Raw genomic sequence first — 23,761 nt, 5'->3', positions numbered from 1 at the left:
AACACAATGGATTTTCAGCCTTTTGGACAGGCTCGCCTTCACACCCAACCCAGCTCCTGGTACCTCTTGCCTTCCAGGGACCCAGAACTGAATGGGACACAGAAGCAGGGTCAGGGGGCAAGCCCTAAGGGGTTCACCATGGCAGAACAGGTGGGGAGATACTGAGTGGAGGGGAGCACGACGCATATGGACGAGGATGGGTGAACGGCAGCTCCCTCCAGGTGGAGGAACCAGAGAAGGCTTCACCAAAGACATGATGGGAAAGATAGCTTTGAAGGGGTTCCATGATGGGGAGAGGCAGCTGGACCAGAGTCCTTATCAGCACGTCTCTAAGACACCCTGCTCAGGCGTGTACTGTCATCATTGGTTGTCGGGTCTGCCTCCCCCACCAGAAAGGGATCCCCCTTCCAGGGCCAAGCCAACCAACATCAGCCCGGGGAGGAAGGAAGGGAGGAAGGTGAGTAGGGGTGGGAGCTGTGGCGGCATCTAGAGTCTGGGGGTGCCTGAAGCCACGGGCCACCTGATGCCGCAGCCAAGGGGAGAGGCAAGCTGGCCAGACCCGCCTCCAACACACAGCAGAGCACGCGATCATGTCACACTGAAGGTGGGTGGGCTGCGGGGCCGTGGGTCCTTGGGTCACTCCTAGGAAGGGCTTTTTCCATCTAGTGCCATGACCCACCAACCGTGTCCCCTTGCAATGCCAAGGGCCAGGAGTTCACGTGTGCCCAGCGCTCTACAGTTAGGAAGATGTCTGACAGCCCAAGAGCTCGGTGCAATCAAGGTATGGACCCCACACGTTAACCAGAACCCCGGGAGGGTTAAGGAAGAAGACGAAATCCAAACACGTGGTAAGCCGAGGCACAGTGTACCGTGTGGGATTAGAGCGGCTCTCCAGGCCCCTGGGTGGCCCTGTTCTAGGAGCTTCCAGAGCATGGACAGTGGGCAGCAAGGGGCATGGTGGTTAATTACAGACTGCCCCTCATTGTTCTCTGATTGCTGTTTCCTCCTCATCTGCACTGGCTCCTCGAGCCCAGAAGATGTACCCTCTGCATCTTCTCTGCGCCCACCGCCTCCGGGACCCCGGGGCCTCAGCACCCCTTCCAAAGCAGCAGGGGCAGGTGATTCCTCAACACGCATTAGAATCACCCAGAAAGGTTGATAAACTGCTCATACCCAGACCCCACCTGCAAGGAGACTGATTTAACTGGTCTGCGGCATCTGTACCTTATTAAACCAACACACGATCCAAGGGTGCCGGGAGGGCTGCGCCCCTCGGCGGCAGCGTCTCGCGCAGCGCAAGCCAGGGCTCCTGGGAAGCGTGTACTCGCGAGGAAGACAGTTTTGCTCGCCTGTCTCGGTGGCTTCGGTTCCCCGCTGCGGCACACGACGCCCGGATCTCGGCATCCATCCTGGAGAGGCTTTCGGCTCCAAAATACAAGCCCACGGGGACAGATGCGCTCAGTACGGAGCTCCATCTGTCCTAGGACCCCGCGTCCCGCTGAACAGCTGGATTAGTCATATGCTTGAGACTATCAGCGACGGGCAGCCAACTTGGACGAGCCTAGTGCGTGGGAGGATTTGGGGGAATCATCTGTCGCCACCGGGCTTCACCAGCGGGTCCAGGGGCACTGGGCTCTAACACTCACAGGTCCAGGCCCTGAAATCGCCCCGGAAGTGGGGGGGGGCGGGGAGGACTCTGATTGGTCCGGTCAAGGGTCCACACTCCGCCCCTCGGCGGAAGCCGGAAGTTGGGGCAGTGGCGCCTGCACGCGAGCTCAGAGACGCAGGAACTCGGTGGGAGAAGGTGGCGCAGAGCCGCGTCCCTAGCAATCCTCTCCTCGCAGGCACCGAGCATTTGTAGCGTTAGAGGAATGACAGCAGCAGCGGCAAACTCCCGAGAAGGCATTGTTAACTGAGTGTATTTGTAAGAAGTAGATGTCACACTCGAAGCGGTGATGGAAGACATTGAACAAGGGGACTGGCTACAAGGGCGAGGGCTAAGAGGACCAACGCGGGATCCGCTGCTAGTCTACCCCCCTCTCCAGGCACGGAGGGCACCGGGAGGAAGCGACATTGCAGAGCGTCGCCCAGACGATGCCTGCCTCCGTGGAATGGATGCAGCCACTGGCACACTTGCGAGAGTGGGCTTTGGGGGGATACCCCAACCCCTCTCTCTGTCCTGTAATCTGCTGCTCTGCTCTCTCATTGGCTGTACATACCTGGAAGCCAGAGAGAGCCCGAGTGATGCAATCCACCAGCGGTCAGCCTTCTAAGCCCAGAGCAGGTGGGAAGCATGGAGAACACATTTGCAGGAATGAAAATGAAACACTGGGTACCCTGGAGAGCCGCCCAGATGGAATCTACCCTCAGGCCTCACCCTTGCTTCCCCCATTATTCCCCCCTCCCCAGTATTCCCATCAGCAAGGCCTACCGATGTCACCTCGAAACGTCTCTGGAGTCTGGCCTCTCTGTCTTCATTCTCTCTCCCTTGGACTTTGGCAAAGTCTCTCCTCCCCTGGCTTCTCCGTGTCCAGTAGAATCCACCCACCAAGATGCCATTGACGACCCATGGCCCTTCCCCATGGGAAACCCTTCCAGGACACCGCCCCACCCCCACCCCTGGCTGCCTTGGGGTAACAGGCAGACCCATCCTGTGTGTTCCAGCTGGGTTGGAGTGAGACCAGCAAGGTAGAAGACAGTCTGGCTAAGAAATTGGAACTCTTCCTTCGGCCCTGAAGGAGTTCTGAAAGCAAGATTTTGTTGTCCTTGTTGTTAACTTCTCATTCGAAATAATTTCATACTTTCCAAGAAGTTGCAGAAGTGGTACAAAAATCCCCATCTGCTCTATCCAGATCCTCTAAATGTCAACACAGTCCACAGGATAATGATAAAAATTGGAAAATACTACTACCTAATCAATAGACCTTATTTGCATTTCCCAGGTGGTTGCCCTGATGTCTTTTTTTCTGGTCCCGGATTCAACCTAGGGTCACCTTACTTTCGGTCGTCACAAGTGTCCTGTCTTCTCTCAGCTAGAACAGTCCTCCCCTTTGGCTTTCACGACCTTGAGACTTTTGTGTCCGTACTGGCCACTTTTTTCTAGAGCACCCCTCTATTTGGCTTTTCTGGATGTCTCCTCACTATTCGATCCAGGGTATGCATTTGGGGTAAAAATGCCACAAAAGACGGGTTGTATCTTTCTGAGTGCTTTATACGAGGGGTTGCACAACATCAGTTCGCCCCAGTATAGTTGATATTAACATTGCCCGTTTGATGGAGATGCTGCCTGCCAGGTTCCCCCAGTGTAAAGTTGTTATTGTCCCCTTACCCGTAAGTATCCTGTAGGGAGGGTACTTTAAAACTGGAGGGCGCCTGGGTGGCTCAGTGGGTTAAGCCGCTGCCTTCGGCTCAGGTCATGATCTCAGGGTCCTGGGATCGAGTCCCACATCGGGCTCTCTGCTCGGCAGGGAGCCTGCTTCCCTCTCACTCTCTCTGCCTGCATCTCTGCCTACTTGTGATCTCTCTCTGTCAAATAAATAAATAAAATCTTTAAAAAAAAACAAACCTGGAAGTGTCCCATTTCTCCAATACACACTGCCCACCAATTTTAACACCTGCTTAGGATTTTCACCAGAAACGATCTCTACCCCGGCATTTGCCAAGTGGTGGTTCTCAAGCCAATCACTCCTTCCACATTTACTCATTAGAATTCCGTCGTCAGGAAAAGAAAAGCAGGGTCCCACCCAACAGGGGATGATCACCAGGAATCACAGCAGCTCACCCGATATATTGCAAATCATATACTTGATAAGAAACTTCATCTGGAAAGAATATATATATGTCTGTGTTTTATGTATAATATATATAATTATATATGTATTGTTTTATATACAATATACATATGTATTATATATAAAACCCTTACAACTCAATAATAAAAAGACGAGTGAGCCATAAAATACATGGACAAGGGATCAGAATCAATATTTCTCTAAAAGAAAGACTTACAAATGACCGATAAGCACACAAAAAGATGTTCCACATAATGATAGGGAATCATAAATCAGAACCCCTGTGAAATGTCACTTCATACCCACTAGGATGGATGTGTAATAAAGAAACAGACTTTTGCGGTGCCTGGGTGGCTTGGTCAGTTAAGTGTCTGCCTTCGGCTCAGGTTATGATCCCAGATCCTGGGATCAAGCCCTGTGTCGGGCTCCCCGCTCAGCAGGGAGACTGCTTCTCCCTCTCCCCCTTCCCCCCTGCTTGTACTCGCTCTTTCTCTCTCTCTCTCTCTGTCAAATAAATGGATAAAATCTTCAGGAAGGAAGGAAGGAGGGCGGGAGGAAGGGAGGGAGGAAAGAAGACAGAAAGGAAGAAAGAAACTCTAACGAGTGTTGGGGAGGCTGTGGACACCAGACCCCTCCCTTGCCGCTGATAGGAATGGAAATTGGTGCCGCTGCTTTGAAAACCAATCTGGCCTTTCCCAAAAAGGTTAAATACAGAGTTACCATGGGACCTAGCTCTTCCCCAAGCAGGTGGATACCCCAAGAGCAAGGGCAGCCTCCGTGCACACGAAAACTCGCACGCAAGCATCGGAGCAACATCGTCTGTGCCCAGAAGTGGCCCAAATCCAGTACCCAGCCAGTGACAAATGCCTAAAAAGTGACCAAGCCACACGGCACGCTGTTATCGGGGAACACAAAGGAATGATGTACGGATACACGTGACATCACCGGCGACCCTTGCCGACACCATGCTAAGCAGAAGCAGCCTAACACAAAGGATCCGTGCGAGATGACCCCATCTACAAAATGTCCAGAATAAGCAAATTTACAGAGACAGAGAGCAGACTAGTGGTTGCTACAGGCCACGGCAGGGGAGGGAATGCAGAAGGGACTGCTCATGGGCATGGGGTTTCTTTTGAGGGTCCTAAAAATGTCCTAAAATGGCAGTGACGATCACACGACCCCATGAATATACTAAAAACTATTAAATTATACATCTCAAATGGGTGGATTTCATGGCATGTGAATTATATCTCAATAAAGCTGTTATCACACACACACACACGCACACACACACACACACACACACACACACACACACACCCCAGCAATGACCTCCTCAGAGCTCATGGGAGTGGGAAGCCTCCACGTCCCCACCCAGCCCAGCGCCCTGCTTTCCTGCCCCCAGGGCTCTTTGTTTCTTTTTGTCATGGTCATCGTTGTTGTTGTTTTAAGATTTTATTTATTCATTTGAGACAGAGAGATACAGAGAGAGAGCATGAGCAGGGGGAGAGGAAGAGGGAAGGGAGAGGTAGACTCCCCTTCTGAGCCAGGAGCCCGACGTGGACGTGGGCTGGATCCCAGGACCCAGAGATCATGACCTGAGCCGAAAACAGACCCTTAACCATCTGAGCCACTGAGTCCCCCACCCCACCCCTGCACAGCTGCTCTTTGCAGGCAAAGATGCTCCCACCCAAGGAGGCAAGCAGAAAAACGACATTCTCTCTCGTGCCAGGCAAACCCGGCGCCCACTTGACAGGATTTCCCTTGATTAAGACCCAGCGGGTTCCCGGCTGCATTTTGACCAGCTCTCTCTCTCTACTCCCCAGTGAACTATCCCGAGCCAGGCTGTGGTTTTGCGACTTGAGGCCCAAAGCCATGAATCAACGTAATCTACTTATCAAGACCTAAGTCTGCGGTCACTGTGCCCAGAGAAGGAACAACGTGTATTTCTCAGCGCCTTTGAGCCAGAGGACTGGGCCGCAGCCTGGTGCCCACTGGGGAGCCGTTCCCCGTGGGTCCCGCTGGACTCAGCATACCCCGCCTGGGGCATAACTTTCCAGCCACCATCACGGCTGTACCATTTGGAGCCTGACACTCTGAGTCCCCAATTGTTGCTTCTGTGACTTTGGTGGCTTTGGCAGGCCCAGCCAGGCCTAGGCTGTGTCCTCTGGCTGTGGCTTTCTTGCTCTCCTTGACATTATGTTCTAAAACACAATCCTTTCGGGGGGGTGGGGTGGGGAATGGGCCAAGGGGGTTACAAGTAAAAGTTCCCAGCCATAAAATAAATCCGTCCCCCGTGTACAGCATGGGGCCTTTGGTTAACAATACCGTATTGTATATCTGAAGGACGCTAAGAGTAGATCTTAAAGGTTTGCATTACGAGAGAAAAACTTTTGTTAACTACGCTTGCCAACCACCCTGGCTCCGTTGCAGCTTCTCTAAAGTCCCCTCGTCCCCTCCGGCCTCCGGGCACCTGGACAACCTTCCCGCCCGCTTTTCGCACACCTACTTGGTTAGCTCACACCACCTTCGAGAACATCTTCCCTCGGTGCCCCAGGACGCTCACACCTTTCTTTCCAGCTCTGGTCAGCGTCGTCAAAGTTGGCATGATGGTTGGATTAACACGTGTCTTCCCTCCGCAGCCCGGGCATCCCCTGAAGGCGGAGGCCTCTCTGGTTCACTCATGTTGACCCCCAACCCGGCCTCCTTCCCATGGCTGGCCTGGGGCCTGGCATGCGGCAGACATCCCAAAAGCCTTCTACATGGGGGAAAAAAAGGAATGCTGTCCTGAAGACTCATTGGAACCCATTCCTGGGTTAGGCTGCCTGAATTATCCCATTCTCCCCAAATGTAAATCGGGTCACGACCCTCCTCTGCCTAGAACCCTCCCGGAGCTTTCCACTGGGATTGTAACAAGATCCAAAGTCCTCGCCTTGGTTTACAGGGCTTGCAGGGGCCTCTAGCCTCAGCTTCTCTCTTCTATCACAAGGCCAAGCCCTGGAGGTAGGTTCTAAGCAGAGAAGGGCTTTGCCTTCTAAACTGCCACTTTGACCTCTCTGGGACCCTTGACCCCTGCAAGTGCATTTCTGTCTCTGCATTGGAAGGGGGGCTGGGGGTGGGTGGACCAATCAGAAAGGAGGGCCAGCATTGGGCACAGAACAAGAGCAGAAGAACCAGCTGCCAGCCTCCCAGGGGCTTGTGTCCTATCCCCCACCACCCCCCCCCAGAGCCAGCAAGAAGGGGAGGGGGAGCTGTTCCGCCCCCGTGCGGGGAAGTGTTCTATCACTGACCCCGTGTCGCCCCAGCAGCACACAGTGATAATAGCGAGCCAAGCAAACTCCAGATCGATGGTATTATTGTTATGAAATCCACAGATGACGCATCCCCTTCCCGCCTGCAAGTGGGAAGGACCGCGGACCACTTCCTGCCCCGCCCCCAGTCCCCCTTGGCACATCACTGCGCCCACCGCGGCTTCCCATCCCGGTCAGGTGTAGGAAAAGGGAGGGCACAACCTCAAGTTCACACCTTAGGGGTTCCCTGATACACGCGTGGATTTTCTGTCCCTCCACACGGCCAGGCGGGTGCGGGGAGGAGAGGAGGGGCTCGGTCACCGCGTGGGTCATGCTGCAGGAATTTAGGCAGCTCTGACGCCACGGGCGTTCTGGATCGCACGCAGCTCCGGGAGGGCGACGGGCGTCCACTTCGGAGCTGCTGGCTTCCTCCGAGAGAAGCGTGGGGATTCTAGATCCTTCCTTCAAGCCTGCATAGCGGTGGGGCTGCTGAGGGGGGTCTGCTGCTGCTGGTGGGGGGCGAGAGCAAAACAGGAAAGCCTCTGAATGTTCTTCCCTGTGCCGGCATTCCCCTTGCCCAGATCTACGCATATCTTACTCCCCTATCAGGGAGGCTGACTTCTCTGCATTTTTTGGATGAGTAAACCGGGGCAAAGTTACAGCCCCGGGGAGCCAGCTGGTCACACTCCAGTGGTGAGCGCCCTTCTGTGCTTCTGTCCCCCCAGAAGCAGAGCGGAAATAAATGGGGAGAAGAGGCAGGATCGGAGCGCTGTTCTCAGGAAGGATCAGACAAGGTCCTGCATCGTGACGGGTCAGGCAGTGGATTGTAAGGATTGTTGTGAATTGTAAAATTTCGGCAGCAGCACCAGGGAAGGAAACGCCGGCCAAGCGGGCAGAGGAACCCTGGCCAGGAAAACAGTCTTCTGTTTGTTCCAGGTTCTGCTGGGGGACTCAGATCCAGCCTTCGTTAGGGGCCCGATGCCCATCCCAGACTTGAGCACGCACACCATGATGCGTTCTGTCCTCGCCACCCCTCTTGGGGGGAGCACTAAGGACGCCCCTTTCACAGATGGTGGAACTGAGTCTCCAAACAAGGCAGGAACTTGTGTAAGAAAGCCAGGAGCTCGGCCTTCTAGCCCAGGGCTGTTTTCAGGGAAATGGGAACCCTGATCTCCCCAGCCCACTCCCATCTCCCATCCCCGCTCCGCCGTTCCCCACCTCCCGCCCTGCACAGGACCCCCTGGGTCTTCCCCACTTCCCTGCTGGTGGCTGGTTCCTGCCAGAGGAATCCCGGGACATTCCCCCCATCACCCCTGACCCCAAATATTTTGTAAGAAGGCAACAGCCTGCAACTTGAGGCCCAACATGAAGGACATTCGTAGGTGTTAGGAAAAAATAGTAAAGTATGTAATGAGGTCTTGGAGTCTCCTGGGCCGGGGATCTTCATTTCACCCTCTGACAATCCCGTAGCTAACAAATCATAGAGGGTGGCCAGGGCTAGAAGGGTCAAAACAGAGCTGGGGCCGCATGGAAATACCAAGAAGCCAGGAGGGATTCCAATGGCCCTTGGCCTCTCCTCCTTATCTCTGGCTTCCTGAGCTTTCTGAGCGGGATAACTTGCTCTACCAGGCAGGCCTAGAATCTGGGATAGCCCCAGGAGGGGAGAGTCAGGGTTCTGGACGGACAGATCAGCCTCAGGCTCGCCACCGGTGAATACACCCTCCCCTCCAAGCCTCCTCTTGAACCGTCATCGGCTCTGAACTATATTCCCAGCTGACCGAGCCTTGCCCTGTCCCTTTTCACTTATAAGCCTGAGTCCTCGAGGCAGGGATTTGGGCCCAGAGAGCAGAAGAGACTTGTCTAGAAGCTCACCTTAAATTCTCTCTGTCTCCAAGCCCCAACATGTTTGGTCTGTGCCTCAAAGGTACATTTACAATCTCACTTCTCGTGTGGGCATATGAATTCCATCCCACTGGCCCACCCAGAATCCGAGCTCGGGGAAGGCAAGGCCTTTGGGCTGGGCCTAATTTTTGCATGCCAGAACGCTAGCTCAGGGCCAGGCCACAGAAGGAAAGGAGGAAGTGGGGAGCAGAGGGGAGGTGGGAGATGAAACAAGGCAAGCGGCCTCATTCAGGACCCGTGATCTTGGCCTGATGGGGCCACCGGAGCGATGGGAAGGGCCCACCGGCTGCTGTTTATTTGAACACCTCCCATAAGCCCTGCAGGGTTACAGACACCAAAGTGACAGCAGAGAACAATGCAAAGTCCCCATTCTCGTGGCGCTTACCTTCCACAACGTTCCACGGCAGGTGGGATTTGGGGATACAAGTGACAGAACCCATATGGGATGAGCTTAACCAAACATGGGAAACTTATCGATCGACTACAGCAACCTACGTGGAGGCCAGGCAGGGGAGGCGCTGGCCTCTCGGCCCTCTGGAGGCAGGGCCCGGCATGCCTCTGGCTCTGCTGCTTGTCCCTGCCTCCCTCCACGGCCCAGCCCCGTTTGCTTTCACCGCGGACCTCTCTCTCCCCAGGCAGCTTCAGGCTCACTTCTGCGAACTCCGGCACCAGAACACAGAAGAAGTTTTGTTCTCCCCACTCTAGATAGGGAAGGGTTGTGATAGGCCTTGACCATGTCCTGTGACCATCCCTTGGCCCAGTCCTGGTGGCCGGAGAATTGGGTCCATTAGAAGAAGCAAGGAAAACGGTGTAGGGCAGAGCGACTGTCCACCATCCACGGATGCAATTGAGTTTGTGGCTCACATGGGCTCTGCAGAGGAAGGTGTCTTCATCCATCCCGGCTGCTGCCGCGAAAACACCAGAGACTAAAAGGCTGATAGACCACGGAAACTCATTCCTCACCGTTCTAGAGGCTGGGAAGGCCAAGGTCAAGGCTCCGCCAGATTTGGTGCCCGGTGAGAGCTCTCTTCCTAGTTCATAGCCCTCTTCCTGACGACAGAAGGGGACAAGGGAGCTCCCCGAGGGCTCTTTTATGAGAACACTAGTCCCATTCAAAGGGCTCCCTGCTTGTGACTTAATCACCTCCCCAAGGCCCCGCCTCCCAACACCATTACAAACGGGGGGTTAGGATGTGACACACAAATTTGGGGGGGGACACAGACACTCAGATCCCAGCAGAGACCAAAAAGAAAGAGCATGTACTAGGGAACCCCTCTCGCCCCCACTCGGATCAGTCCCCCAGGGCTGTTCATGTTCACATAGGAAGGCTTAGAGGAATGATATCGCCCACCCAGATGGGTGCCCAAAGCACCCCCGAGAAGCTGGAAATAGGGTAATCACAGCTCCTATTTACTGAGTGCTGGACACTCTCTAAATATCAGGGAGGAATTGCTTCCCTACCCCTGAAGTTTCCTTTGAGAGTGTGGGGTACCCCCTATTGACTTCCTGCTCCCCCTCCCACTTCTTCCCGGGGGAGGAGAATGGGCTGCCTGAAATTGGTGGAGTTTGGAGAAGGAAGTGATCGTGCCCAGCTTTGTCCCTTCTGGGCAAGCTCCTTTCCAATCGGCCACCCACAGAGAGGGTCCAACTCCAGCAAGAGTCGGTGTCAACTTGGTTCTGAGCGTGGGAGGAGAAGGGATTGTATTTATTGGCCTCCCCAGACCCCCAGCGACATGTTCGTTGTCCTTACCCAACAATCCAGCAGGGTGAGTCTTGTTACTGCTGTTCCCATGTTAAGGACAGGGACACAGACTAAGACACCCCCACACCCCCTCCCGGTCAGGGACAGGGCCAGGGCTCAAAAGCTGGTGTCCCAGGCATATAGCCTGTGTCTCGGGACTCCCTAGAACTCAGGCTGGGTGACTCCAGGTCTAATTCTCTCTCTGGGGCCCCGGGTCATCTCCATTCACAGAACAGGCCTCAGAGAAGGCCCCAGCGACATGTGTGTCACTACCGCATTCTGGAAGCTTGCAGTGAAAACCAGACACGTCGACAGAGCTCTCAGGAGAACGGACTGCAGGAGACGCCGTGTTCAGCCTTGTGTGAAAACGGGCTTCCAGCTGCTTGCCTAGAAATGACCCTATGTACCTCCCAGGGTTAGTACGTGAGCCTCCGTATGAAAGTTGACATAGAGGGGCGCCTGGGTGGCTCTGTGGGTTAAAACCTCTGCCTTCGTCTCAGGTCACGATCCCAGGGTCCTGGGATCGAGCCCCACATCGGGCTCTCTGCTCCGCAGGGAGCCTGCTTCCTCCTCTCTCTCTGCCTGCTCTCTGCCTAGTTGTGATTTCTCTCTGTCAAATAAATAAATAAAATCTTAAAAAAAAAAAAAAATCTCACCGAAAGCCATGAGGAAGTTCTTGGCAGGGAGAGATGTAACCTGAAGGACATTTCGGCTGCCCCGGCCGCTGCGTGGAGGGCAGATGGAAGGCAGAGCCCATGCTGTGGCTGCTCCGGGTGTCCAGATGCTGGGCTGTGGCAACTGAGACCGGGGTGGCGGCCATGCAGATGGGGGCCGGGGTGCCCACACCATGCGATGCTCCATCAGGGGCCAAGGTGAGAGGAAGGGAGGTGTTTCTCCTAAGCAGTGGGGTGGATGGTGGTGGTGTTTCTGGAGAGGAGAAATGGGCAGAGCTGAGCAGGGGACATGGGGAGATGGGCTTCTCCTGGGGATGCACAGGCAGGGGTGTTGGGGGCAGTCGGGTACCCGGGCAGGTGCTCAGAGGTAAGTGCCGGAGGGCGAGGGAACAGAACGGGGGCAGATGGGCAAGTGGGTTGTTGCTACAGCTGCTTGGAAGCAGCTCTCTGGGGTTCCTAGGTGGTGGGACCCCACATTGGGAGACCCGGCTGGCCCCACCCCCCACCTTCCTGCAGTTTGGGGGACAGAGGAAGCTTAGGCAGGAAGAGGGGATGGAGGCAGCGTGGGCGGACTCGAGAGAGGACAGAAGGAGGACAGAGAAGGGGGAGAGAGAGAGGCCTGGATGCCCCTTCCTCTGTCTGTTGGCACGGCTGCCCAGGCCGAACAGGAGTCACTGGCCACGTCCACCTCCAAGAGAGGCCAACTCGCTGTCAGGGACAGGTATGGAACTCGGTGACCAGGTCCTGGCCCCGGGGACCCTCCTCTCTGTCACCTTCCCTCCTACTGAATGCCCAGCCTTCCTCTGCTGCCCATGACCCCAGACAGCCTGTAGTTTCCAGTCCCCCCACCAGACGGTAAGGAGTTGAGGACACGCAGTGTCCGGGAAACTCCACCATCTTTCAAGTTCCCGGCCGTGCCTACTGGGTGCTTAATCAACGTTTGGTGCATTGAATTGAAAGTGCTTGCCTGGGGACCCAAAGGGGCGCCTGGGTGGCTCAGTCGGTTAAGCATCTCCCTTCCGCTCTGGTCATGATCCCAGGGTCCTAGGATTGAGCCCCCCTCATCAGGCTCCCTGCTCAGCAGGAAGCCTGTTTCTCTCTCTCCTCTGCGCCTCCCCCTTGCTTGTGCTCCCTCTCTCTCAAATAAATAAAATCTTAAAAAACAAAAAAAGTACTTGATTCGTATTTCTCAAGCTAGGATTGAGATCTCTCTGTCTCTGTCTCTGTGAGGAGATGGTGCTCAGGGTGGGGGTAGGGGGCTTCTTCAGGAGACCTACCCCTGCTCTGGATGGTGGAGGGAGTGTTCTCTCCCCAGGTTCCAGACCGGCAAAAGGCACCAGCCAGCCTGTCCCCAGCGACCTCTCTCTGGCATCAGTCAGCCACACTGGCGAGAAGAGCAGGGACGCTTCCCCGGGCCCTCACGGTGTGGCCGGTGCTGGGGGTGGAGCACGGGCACGTCACCCACATTAATCATGTCGGCCACTTCCCTCACCATCCCCAGGACGTGGTTCAGGGGGTACATCAAGAAGGGCACTCAAGAGGGCCAAGTGACTTCCCAAGGACATTCAGCAAGGTCAAGGTGGGCTTGCCTCAGGGTCTCTGCTCCTGGTCACTGTGCCTCCAGGCTCTCAGAAGTGACCCTGCACAGGCATCTTGGCAGGACCCAGAGGCTTACAAGAGGAAGCGGCTTGACCCGATGACTCTACTCCTGGGTCCCCCCAGCCCCCATCCAGGTGCACAGAGATCTCTCCTCTGTGACTCCCCACTGCCCCAGCCTGGGAGTCAAAGGCACAGGGTCTCTCGCCCAGACACAGAGAGACACAACCCTCACAACATTGCCAGTAACGGTTTACCCACTTAGCTTCCTGTTAGGTTTTTTTCTTCCTTCCCCGTAGGGGTGTCTCTTATCTTAAGCCTCTTAGCGGGGGCTGTGCTGGGCTGTTTACCATTTGGTGACAGTTGGTGAGAGAATCAGCCTCTTGGGGAAAATGAGGAGGGGGAAAAGCAAGCCCAGGTGGGCCCTGGGTCCAGACTGGACGGGACAAGCAGGCCCCATAGGGTCAATGTCAAAGGTGTGTCCAGTTGTCCTGCCAGAGTCAGGCTCCATCATCCAGACGGGGACAGTTGGGGCAGATGGAAGTGATTCAGTTTGCCCCGAGCTCCCTCCAGCTGTGGGGAAGAGGCTGGGGGTTTGCAAATAACCCCCCAGATGGGTAACCGAGACGTGGTTGGGTCTGCTGGGCTGAGAGGTTTGCTTTGGCCCCTGAACTGGGAGGTCTGGGTTCTTCATGACAAATGCAAATGCAAAGTAAGAGAATCCGTGACAGAAAATGACCCTTCCGCATTCTTTCACTTCCGGCAATCTTCCAGCAAAGAGGTCTTGACGCCCCGTGGTGTGAGCTCTGTCTGACCTGGTGGTCCAGTTCTAAAGAGAATCTCGCATCCTCCTAGGGACCGCGAAGGTATAGCCCGGTCCTGGGCCCTGGGTCCCACACCACCCTGGGCCCCACCTTGCCCTTGTCAACCTGCCCAGAATGCTTGGCTGTCTGGGACCCTGTCCACACCTGCTCATCCCCACCCTGCCAGGCCCCGAAGCCCCAACCTCAGCTTCACCCAGGGTCCAAGTTCAAGGCTGACCCTGATCTGACTAATCCTGAACCTTTCTGTCCGTTTCTCTCAACCTACGCCATGTCTGGGCCACTTAAGGAACAGAGGCACAGAGTGAACAGAGAAGGAGAGCTTGCTTGGGTTCGATCAGGAGAAATGATCCTACAGCAGCCGGGCACAGAGGCATGGCCTGAGGCTGGACTGACCAAACTCTGACCGGTGATGGCAAAAGAAACTCTCTTACCTGTTATCCAGAAATTGACGCCTACAGCCAGGTGAGGCTCAGAGAACCAGAGCCTTGGATCCCTGACTTACAGTGGAGATGCCACAAAACACAGGCAAATGGTCTAAATGGAATCCCACCCAGCCTACTCACCCACCAGACTGAGATCTAGGAAGGAAGTCAGCGCTGAAGAGGGTCGCGCCATCTCTCAGACACTGCCTCCAGTATGGTCACATTAAAGGTGACCTGAGGAGGAAGGAGAAATCGTGAGAACCCCAGCTGGCCGTCTTCGTGGCTGTCCCCGGCGCCTGACTGCCTCCCCTCCCCACAACCACGCTGGGCTGCCCCGAAGGTGCTCCAAGGAGGGCCGGGAAACCAGGGCAGGAAGGAGACGGCAGCAAGGGCCGGGAGACCGGCGATCACAGACCACCACGGTGAAGATACACATGGGGACCGCGTGTGTCCAGGGCTTTGGGTTACATGGAGACGCCGAAGGGAAACTGACATGTGCGCAAACCTCTGAAGTTATCCATTCCCCATTCATTCCTTCAACAAATATCTATCGAGCTGCTCCTAGGTATGTAGTCTAGGACAGAGATCAGAGTTCAGACTCTTGGACCAAATGGCCCGAGTTCAAGTCCCTGCTCTGCTACTATTTTAAATTGTTTTCTAATTGTGCTAAAACACACACAACACAGCACTTATCATCTTTACCATGTTGCAGTGCACACTTGACCGTGATCTGTGCAGAGGGACTGTCTGAGTTTCTGGCTCCATCGAACAATATTTTCCCGGCGCTTTCTGTCTCCTCGTGGGCACAGGGACATAATGAAACGGGCAGAAATCCCGGGTCTTGAGATTGCACCAACTGTGTCTCTCCTGGGCAAAGTGAGGTCGTGTGTGTGTGTGTGTGTGCAGGAATCCTGGGATGTGAGGGTGGGGAAGCTTGAGGAAGCCTCAAAGCGCCAGGGGCAGGGGGAGGCAGAGGGCTGGACCATTGGGGAAGTAAATCCCCAGGGGAAAGGTGGACAGGTGGTGGGTATCAGGACAAAAGGGGCTCTAGGGGAGATAGGGATGTTTGAGGCCTGTGGGAGGGAGGGGTGTGTTGAAGACCCCAGAGGTTAGAATGGCTGGGAAGGAGAAGGTTGCGGTGGGGGGCTCACCCCTAACCCTGAGGAGCAAAGGCCCCTTTCACTCCCCTGCCCCAGCCAAGCTGTGACTGCCCAGGAAGGTGGATCTGGCCCAGCTCAGGAGACAAACGCTCACCCAGAAGACGTCACTGGCTCTGGAATGTAGAGACAGGGCTGGGAATGCAATGACAGCAGCCCAGGAACCCGCAGGACATCATGAGGGCTCCTCCTGTTCCCCACCCAAGGGCTGGTCCCTCTCCCTCCATCAGGGACGCACAGAGAACGACCAATGACAAGAAAAGACTCTTGGAATCCCCCCCCCCCGGAAAAGCCCTGAAAATCCAGGCCCCTCATTGTCCAGACTGGGAAACTGAGGCTCGGAGAGGGTCCCCACCACCCCCCACCCGTCCCGCCCGCCCCGCGCTTGTCCCCGCTCCGCCCGCGCCAGGCAGGGGGCGCCCTTCCCCGCCGCCGAGCCCCGCGGCCGCCCGCGCCCGGCAGGTCCCCGAAGGAAAGCCCTCTTAAAGAGTTTTTCCTTTCGCGTGAACTCACCGCCTCCATCCAGCCGCGCGGTCTCAAAGGTGAACAGCACGTAAATGCGTTGCAGATGTGCTTCCTTCCATTTTGCGCTACCGCGGGGCGCCTGTGAACGGCGGCGGCCGCCCCAGCGCGATCCAGGCCGCGTTTTCCATCCCGCCCTCCAACTTTCTCAAGCTGTAGTTATTTGATAATGATTTTTTTTTTTCCCCCAAACCTCTCCCAATAATTGTTATCCACCCCGCCCGGTGCAGTTCAGGTGATGGGCACAGACTGCAGACGCCTCCTCCTCCCGGTGCCCGGCCGGCTGCCAGGAGGGTGAGAAGGCACAGCCCAGGCACTTTCTGCAAAGCCAAGGTCAAGGGTCTGTGTCTAGGCTAGCCCGGCCTGGCAGGGAAGACCCCCAGCGGCCCCCATAACCCCATGAGGCTTTCCCCCACTCCCACCCCATCCCCAGGCCACCTCCCCAAAGCCCACTCTCCAGGGGTCCTGGCTGTCTGATGGATGACTGAACAGAGAGGGTATGCTGGGCGCGGAGCTCCACACTGCAAACATTTATTGGTCACCTGCTGTATGCCCAGACCCTGAGAAAAGCCCTGGTGTCAAGGACAAGCAGTAACAGTACCTGCCTCCAGGGTTCCCAGTCCAGAGGAGACTGGGATCACACATCTCTTCCCTGGAAAGATGAGAGGGTTTCCAGGGCCGGATTCGGGCCAGAAGCTGCTCAGAGTGGCAGAGCTGGACAAGGTGGGCTTGGCATCCTCCCCCCCCCAACAAGGCTCCGGGGTAGAGTCCACACTCTCCTCCCTTAACCTTCGGTCACCACCAGTCTGGGTGGAGGTCTCTTCTAAGAAGCTATAGGGCTCAGAAAATTGGGTCACCTGGGTCAGGGTAGATAGGCAGGGCCCCAGACTGTTGGGGGACTCAGACACCCAAGCAGATGGCTGAGAGGCAAGGCCAGGTGTCCCTTTGGGAGTTCAACCCCCAAGGGATAAGCCAGGTGAGTTCTTGCTTCCCCATTTGAGGGCCACACGTGTTTCCGATGTTCAGGTACAGTGGTTTGATGGGGCCCTTTGCTGGGGGAAAGCCCAACATTCTTAGGTTAAACCTGAATGAACTTTGTTTTTACGTTGATACATTTGGGGTGGAATCCTGGCAGCCAGCAGCAGGAGGGGCGGAAGGAAGAAGTGAAGGAAGGTGGAGAGGCAGCATTGGGGTGCTGAGAAGAAAGGGGTGCTGGCTTTAAGGCCAGAAATCCGAGGGTTCTGCCCTTCCATTCCCCTCACTAGCCTCTGCAAACGTGGTGCCCAGCATGTCCCCTACCCGGTGGACGGGCTCAGAGGCACAATGTGCTCAAGGGTGACCAGTCAATCCCAGTGAATGCCAGGGTAGCTGAGGGGGGCAGCATGGGGGAATTGCACTTGCCTCTTTCACAGACCTGCCCCTCCCCCCCCACCAAGTGGTGGGACCCCCTCCTCGAGCCTTAGAGAAATCCCTCTCTTCCTGTCTCCCTAGGTCCAGCAGAGGCCCTCACAGCCCTCCAGGAGGGGGGCTCCCAGAGCCACCTCCCCTCCCAGTCCAGCCTGGAGGAGGGGCGTCAGCTGCGGGGCCGGAGGCCCCCTGTCTGCAAAGAAGCAGGATTTATCTCAGTGTGGGGAGGTCCGGGGCCCCGGAGTCCTAGATCATCATTAGTTCCATCAAAGATGCTGCTGTGATCTGAAGGGGCCAAGAGCCACGGCGTCCAAATTGGAAACAGGCTGGTGGGCTACGGGGCAGGGGCCGGGCTGAGAGAGGGCTCTGGCCTCCCCCGGGGAGCCCGGGACACCAGAGGAGTCCCACAGACAGTGCACAGGAAGAGGAGGAGGAGGGAAGAGAAAACATTCCACTCGGGCTCCAGGGAGGAGAGCCGAGTGAGATGGAACGGAGCCAAGTCTGCGCGTCAAGGCGACCTCCCTAAGGGGGCGGCGAGAGAAGGCGGCCAACCCCACGCGCGACCCGAGGGCCTGCTGTGGGTCTGGCCCCGTGCCTCACGCCCGTGTGCATCCTGTCGAGCCGTCCACAGGAAGAGAGAGCGCTGCCTTTGCTTTACAGATGGGGAAACTGAGGCTAACAGGGGAGAACAGATGTGCCCAGGGTCAGCCAGCCCAGGCACCTTGCTCTCCCGGACCTCACACCTCCCAGAAAAGGCAGAGCAGAAGGGAGAGCAGCTCCCGAGGCTCCCCACCCTCCAGTCTCCCTGCCTGGGCCCAGCCTCCAGCAGCGGCCTGAGTTTAAACTCCAGGTGTAACACCGAGTTAGAGAAGACAGAAACAGCTTCTTTTTTTTTTTTTTTAAGATTATTTATTTATTTATTTGACAGATCGCAAGTAGGCAGAGAGGCAGGCAGAGAGAGAGAGAAGAGGAAGCAGGCTCCCCGCTGAGCAGAGAACCCAATGCAGGGCTCGATCCCAGGACCCTGGGATCATGACCTGAGCCTAAGGCAGAGGCTTTAACCCACTGAGCCACCCAGGTGTCCCCAGAAACGGGAACATTTCCCTCCAGAAATTGGGAAGTGCTGATACGTCAGGCAAAAATGGAAAACAAATCGGAAAGATGTCTCCTCGCTTCTAGGGCTCTTTGCTAATGAATACCTTCTTCCTAGAAGTCCCCCCAGCCCCGATTCCAGAGCATGTCCTCTAAGTTCAGGATCCCACGGGCCTCCAAACCCCTGACCCCCATTCCCCCAACAGGCCCCTATCCAGGGGATAGAGAGCACCTGGAGCCGCTCTCGGCTCTCGCAGGGCGCTGACCCATGTGGGCTCCTGGGTGGAGCCCCGCCGGCTGTGGGCTCCAGGGCCCCACCTGGGAGCAAGGCCTCCGGCCCCAAAGGGGCCGCAAGACGTAGCACAGAAAGGACATCAAAACGCCATAAAGGGAGGGGCGTCTGGGTGGCTCACTGGGTTAAGCCTCTGCCTTTGGCTCAGGTCATGATCTCAGGGTTCTGGGATGGAGCCCTGCATTGGACTCTCCGTTCAGCGGGGAGCTTGCTTCCCTTCCTCTCTGTCTACTTGTGATCTCTGTCTGTCAAATAAATAAATAAATACTTTATTTTAAAAATGCCATTAAGGAGAGCTAGAGCCAGAGAAATGCTCAGGCTCCAAAGCCATCCCGAGGGAAGGGGGACGACAGATGAGCAACGAGACTTCAGCCTGCGGTCGCTCCAGAAATTGTACGGATAATGCTAAAACAATGGAGCGTAGCCTAAACTTCCAAGAACAGGGAGCTAATTCTGTATGACGGAATCCTCTCTCGCCGTTGCAAATGACGCTCGTGGACGGAGTTCATTGACAAAGGAGCTGCGTCACTACGACACAGGATTAAATGAGATGAGTCCGGGTAAGTGTCCGACCCACGAGAAATACAAACTCCTGACCGTGGTGGGTGTGTGATGAAAAGCAGGAAGGAAGTTACGTAGCTGGAATGATCTCGATTCTGTAAGACAACGAAGGCACAGAAAAAGGCAGGGGGGATATACAACAAAATACCTCGGAGCTGTGAGATGAGAGATTTGTCTGTAATGAGCGGGGTTTTTAAAATTCATTTTAATTTAATTTTTCACAGCACTTTAATTTGAAAAATTTCAAACATACAGCAAAGTCGATACATCTTCCTAGGTTCTAACACTATATAGAGATAGATCGATAGATAGATAGAGATTTTAGAGATTTTATTTGTTTACTTGAGAGGGAGAGCACGAGCAGTGGGGAGAGGCAGAGGGGGGAGAAGCAGACTCCCCGCTGAACAGGGAGACTGAAGCAGGGCTCGATCCCAGGACCCCAAGATCATGACCTGAGCCAAAGTCAGACGCCTAACCCCCTGAGCCACCCAGATGCCCCCTGCCACTAACTTTTTATTATGATTTATCATGTATCCATCTGCCTATCTCTTCCTCTATCCATCCATAAATCGATGTGGTTTTTTTAAGGCATTTTAAGTAAATTGCAGGCAACAGTAACTTCGCCCTAAATACTTTAATAAAGTGAATGTCAGGAGGAACGGTGTGTGAGAGTTACCTAGAGGATGGCGGCTGTCCTTAGCTCTCAGAGCAGCTCCCAACACCACCCCTCCCGCAGGTTCGGGGTGAGGCCAGGCCTTACTGTCTTACTCTCTGCGTGAACTTGCATCCCCAGAGTCCTGTGGTTTCTCTCCACCTGAGGCAGGAATAATGCGATGGAAATAAATCTCTCTTCTGGTCATCTAAGGGCATGGGGGAAGGTTACTTAAAATGGGGCCTGCCCTCACCTTGGGCTTTCTGCAGAGACAGAGATGTTGGATTTCACAAAGAAAAATATAGCGCACCTGGTTAAATTTGAATTTCAGATGAACAACACATTTTTTCTTAAGATTTTATTTTTAAGTCATCTCAGGCTGAAACTCACCAGTTTTCCTCTTGCCTCTACACCCAACGTGGGGCTCAGACTTGCAACCCCAGAGATCAAGCGTTATCTGCTCTACTGACTGAGCCAGCCAGGTGCCCCACTCATTTTTTTTCCTATAATGGTGTCCTAGGCAATGCTTGGGACGTGCCTATATTAAGGAAGTATCTGGTCTATATTTTTATCTGGCAGCCCTGTGCAAGATGGGGAAACAGAACCCCCGGGGAAGAAGCATGCCAGGAGATGGGAACTGGGTTGGGATTCTCGATACAGTAAAGTCTCATTGGTGCTATCCTTGGGAAGGTATTATTTTATTGCCATTTGAACTTGAAATTAAGGCTTGGGGAGTCCAGGGTCCCCACCCAGATGACAAGGTGCCCTGTTATAGGTTCAGCCTCAGTGTCTGGTCTGCAGGGGAGCCCTCACCCGCCCAAGTTCATCTCTTGGAGGCCTCAGCAGATCACGTACACAGGCTCTGAAACCCATCAGTGGGACTCTGGGATGGGACCTACAAGCCCACAGCTCCAGTGGTCAGGTCCACTCCCCTGTGGGGGTGACTTTTGTGGGTCAGTTTAACCAGGAGATGGGGTGCCCGGATGTTTGGCTAAACTTCTTTTCTGGTGTGTCTGGGAGGGTGTTTCTAGATGAGATTAGCGTTTGAATCAGTAGGCTGAGTCAAGCCGGTGGAGCGCCCCAACATGGGTGGGCCTCGCCCAATCAGTTGATGGCACGAACAGCTTCTCTGCCTGACTGCTGAGCCGGACCTGGGTCTTCTCCAGCATTGAGACTGGAATGTACAGCACTGACTCTGCTGCTTCTCAGGCCTTTGGGCTTGCCCTAGAACTTCACCATCGGTTCTTCTCATTCTCAGGCTGAAACTCACCAGTTTTCCTCTTGCCAAGGGCAGATCCTGGGACTTTGTTTGCAGACCCCCATAATCACAGGAGCTGATTTCTTTTTATCTATATGTATCCTGTTGGTGCTGTTTCTCCGGAGAACTCTGTTTCTGTCTCCTCCCTCAGAGAAGTCACACAGATTGCCCTGGGGTGTTGGAAAGGATCATGTGAGTTAACGCCCTCCAGCAGAGGCCTTGGTTGGTCACCAGTCACAGGCTGGGGCTAAGTCTCCCAGAGGTCATGGGGCAAGGTCCGTACAGCAGGACAGAGGGAGTGGGAGCCGCAGATGGAAAGTAGATACCCCCGAAACAGGAAACCGCGATGAGTCCTCCTTCTGACTCCCCACACCTGCTTTCTCCCATGGCAGCCATTAGCTGGAGCCCAGGGCAGCATTCTGGAAGGAGGGGGACCCAAAATGGAAGTTTGCGGAAGGGACGCTGGGCCAGTCCGGCCCGGCCACCCCGCTTCCCCTTGCAGGCTTCGGTTCGTCTTTCATCTGAATTCGATCCGAGTGTCTGACCATTGACTTGCTTGCACAGGGCGATAACTACCCCTTCCACCGGTGGACCTGAGACAAGTCTCTGGTGAACTATTTTCCAAAAGGCTTATTTTTAAATCACCTGTGAGTGTTTTCACAAAGCAACGTGAGGATTGCTATTTTTGTCTTTCCCACAAGCACACCTCGTTCCACGGAGACGGGGACAGCTTGTTTGGGGACCCATGAGCTCAGATTTCAAGGGAAAACTATGGAACCCGGGCCCACACACCTCAAAGGGCTTAGAAGTTTCTCTGTCGCCCCATGGAGCTTCTTCGTGCCTTTCCTCTTGGTGCCAGGACCTGCCCATCTGTTGTCAGTGTTGGCCACCAGGACCAGCCCAGGGTCCAACACAAGCCTCCTCACTTGCCTCAGGGCTTGGCCAAGCCAGGGCTGAACAGAAAGCCCTGGTTTCCGGCCCACCGATGATGGTGTGGAAGATCCGATCCACACCAGCCCTCACCGGGAGGCTGAGCCCCGGGCTGCTCTGCAGACTCAAGCTCTAGGGTCTTTCTTATATCGAGTCTGCAAATGTATCCCATATGTCCGGCCATCGCTTCGCTCATCGGTTCAATGCATTTCAACGGCTATTTAAAAACATTTGTTTTGCTGTGATTATGCACCGAAAAGTGTGCACGTAAATTCAGTGATACAGTAACCAACACTTTGCGGGTCAGCTGTTGTTCAATGCTGTTCTGACAAAGGAGGGAAAAATTCACTCTGAATTTCCATGATCTCTGCCACCTCATGACCCCCCAGCACACGCGCGTGCACACACACACACACACACACCACACACTCTGCCCCACGCCAGAATTTTTCTTCTCCTTAGTAAAGGGTGGGTTCTTCCTTTTTTTTTTTTTTGGTTTCGTTTTGTTTTTACTTTGAACCCCCCGAGATTAGTTTTTGGCAAGTTTCCTTTGCTCTCTACCAAACGGTTTTGAAATAGTCATCATTTCTCTAAGATGATAAACCGTGAAAGATTGCTTTTACTTCTGAAGGCAATGAGAAAACATGTCTACGGTTTCACTTTGAAGCTCATCAGGAAAAGAAAAAAAGAACTATAACATTTAGCACGTGTAAAGGGATTCTCAATTCATCGGCCACCTGTGTGTCTGATAATTGTTTAATGCTGCCTCCAAAGTTTCAATAATCTTCGCGAGCGGCTCGATCACAGCAGATAAAGCCTGGCGATGTGTGGCCCCGTGTGACTCGCGCCAGCTACCTCGGGTCCCCCCCGTGTGGCTTTGTCGCTCTGGTTACATGTGTTTTGGGTAATCGCCAGTTTTTTCACAGATGAATGGATGGCGTGGAACAGAGAACTGAACGCAGTGAACGCATGCCACTTTTTTTTTTCTTTCATTTTTCTGCAAAGGCCTCGGCATTATAGGGTCCAACCGATGGGCATGACAGGACTCTGGAATGGCTCAGGTTCTTAGTCCTCACGCCACGTGGCGGGGCAGCCCAGCAGCGTCTCCCGAGTTGGTTGTTGTGGGTTTGATCACCCGTGTTAGGAATCCCGCTTTGATTGTCCGCAGATGAGGTATATGACCCCATGTCAGGTGCCATGGGTCGGGTTTTTCAATACCAGCCACATCTACGTGTCTCTGTAATTGACATCGTGATTGAGACCTTCTCCTACCTGAGCCTCGTGGTGGTGGGGGGGGAGGGGGGCTCTTTCTCCAACTGACCCATGGTCTTGTTCCGTGTGTGGTATTGAATCAGGACACATTGATTTCATCTGCTGTGCCCTGTCATGTTTCAAGTTGTTTTGTTTGTTTGTTTTGTTTTGTTTTTGTTTTTTCCAGGCCATTTCCCTTTGAATTTGCTGACTTCTTTAGGCCTCGATGAATTCATGAGTTAGAAGCTGGCTTTCTCTCTCCTTCCAAATTGCCTTTACTCGTAGATGAAATACACTTGTCATGATTTCTTAATGGTAAACACTGTTTCCCACAGAATAAAATATGTTTAACTCTGAATTTCAGGTATGTTCTAGTTTCCTTGAGCTGTTAGGCGTGAG

Source organism: Meles meles, chromosome 21 (genome assembly GCF_922984935.1).
Source record: "Meles meles chromosome 21, mMelMel3.1 paternal haplotype, whole genome shotgun sequence".
Classification (NCBI taxonomy): domain Eukaryota; kingdom Metazoa; phylum Chordata; class Mammalia; order Carnivora; family Mustelidae; genus Meles; species Meles meles.
Note: the sequence above shows the minus strand (reverse complement) of the source record.